The following is a 2,047-nucleotide window of genomic DNA, read 5'->3' on the forward strand; positions in this document are numbered from 1 at the left end:
GGAGGCTGAGGCAGGAGAATTGCTTGAACCCAAGAGGCGGAGGTTGCAGTGAGCCAAGATCACGCCATTGCACTCCAGTCTGGGTGACAGAGTAAGACTCTGTCTCAAAAAAAAACAAAAAAAAAAAACACAACAGAGTGAACGATTGTTGGAGAACAGGGTACTTATCTGGTCTCTAGGTATCACCTCACAAATTACTCATTTGTGAGTAATCTGGGAGGAATCTGACAGATACCTCCTTAAGGAAATGACCAAACTAACTTAGCATCAATTATAATAAGACAAACTGACACCATGTGCCTACTGGTGTGCAGCACTGAGATATCACATCATCGCTGTAGTTCTCCTGTCAAAAATGTAGACTCTGAATCTAATCAAGAGGACACAATCAGACAAGTCCAGATTGAGGGATATTCTAAAAAACAACTGACCTGTACCCTTCAAAAATATCAGTGTTATGAAAGAAAAATATAGCTGAAGAGACATAACAAATTCAGTGTCATGTGTGATGAGTGATTGGATCCTGGATTGAAACAAATTATTTCAATAATGTTGAAAGAGACATTGAACAATTATGGAAATCTGAAAATGGACATTTTATTAGATAATCATGTCAGTGATAACATTTTCCTCAGTGGGAGAAGTATATTGTGGTTATAGGGGAGAATGTCCTTCTTTTTTTTTTTTTGAGAAAGAGTCTCACTCTGTCACCCAGGTTGGAGTACAGTGGCATGATCTTGGCTCACTACAACCTCCACCTCCCAGGTTCAAGTGATTCTCATGCCTCAGCCTTCCTAGTGACTGGGATTACAGGCACCTGCCACCATGCCTGGCTAATATTTTTATTTTTAGTAGAGATGGGGTTTCACCATATTGGCCAGGCTGGTCTCAAACTCCTGGCCTCAAGCAATCCACCTGCCTTGGCCTCCCAAAGTGCTGGGATTACAGGCATGAGTCACCACTCCCAGCCAAATATCCTTAATTCCTGGAGCATGCATATTTGAGGAAAAATGGCTCTATCTCTACGTCTGTTCCTCAAATTATTCAGCAAAAAAGAAAATTTATATATGTGTACAGTGAGAGAAAGCCAAATATGGCAAATTGTTAACAGTTGATAAGTGAATCTAGGTAAGTTTTTGCAACTTCTCTGTAAGTTTGAATTTTTGTTGTTGTGGTGGTAGTGGTTGTTGAGACAGAGTCTCACTCTGTCGCCCAGGCTGGAGTGCAATGATGCGATCTTGGCTCACTGAAACCTCTGCCTGCCAGGTTCAAGCAATTCTCTGCCTCAGCCTCCCGAGTAGCTGGGATTACAGGCACTCGCCACCACACCTGGCTAATTTTTGTATTTGTAGTAGAGACAGGGTTTCACCATCTTGGCCAGGTTGTTCTTGAACTCTTGACCTCATGATCCACCCTCCTCAGCCTCCCAAAGTGCTGGGATTACAGCTGTGAGCCACCATGCCCGGCCAGTTTGAAATTTCTTTAAATCAAAAGTTGGGGAACATAGGGGTGATCACTCTGTGATCACCCCCATGTACACGTTAATAAAATGTGTATGTTTTTTCTCTAAACAAAACAAAAGGCCAGGTGTGGTGGCTCATGTCTGTAATCCTAGCACTTTGGGAGACTGAGGGAGGAGGATTACTTGACGCCAGGAGTCTGAGATCAGCCCAGGCAACAGAGTGAGACCTCATTGCTACTAAAAATTGAAAAAAAAAAAAAGGTTGGGGGAAAATAAAACATAAAATTTACTACAGTAGGCTGGGCATGGTGGCTCACACCTGTAATCCCAGCACTTTGGGAGGTGAAGGCAGGTGGATCACCTGAGGTCAGGAGTTCAAGACCAACCTGGCCAACATGGGTAAAACTCCATTTCTATTAAAAATACAAAAATTAGCCAGAAGTGGTGGCATGCACCTGCAGTCCCAGCTACCCAGGAGGATGAGGCAGGAGAATCGCTGGAACCCGGGAGGCAGAGGCTGCAGTGAGCCAAGATCACACCACTGCACTCCAGCCTGGGCGACAGAGCAAGACTGCATCTCAAAAA

Source organism: Mandrillus leucophaeus, unplaced genomic scaffold (assembly GCF_000951045.1).
Source record: "Mandrillus leucophaeus isolate KB7577 unplaced genomic scaffold, Mleu.le_1.0 Scaffold12, whole genome shotgun sequence".
Taxonomy (NCBI): domain Eukaryota; kingdom Metazoa; phylum Chordata; class Mammalia; order Primates; family Cercopithecidae; genus Mandrillus; species Mandrillus leucophaeus.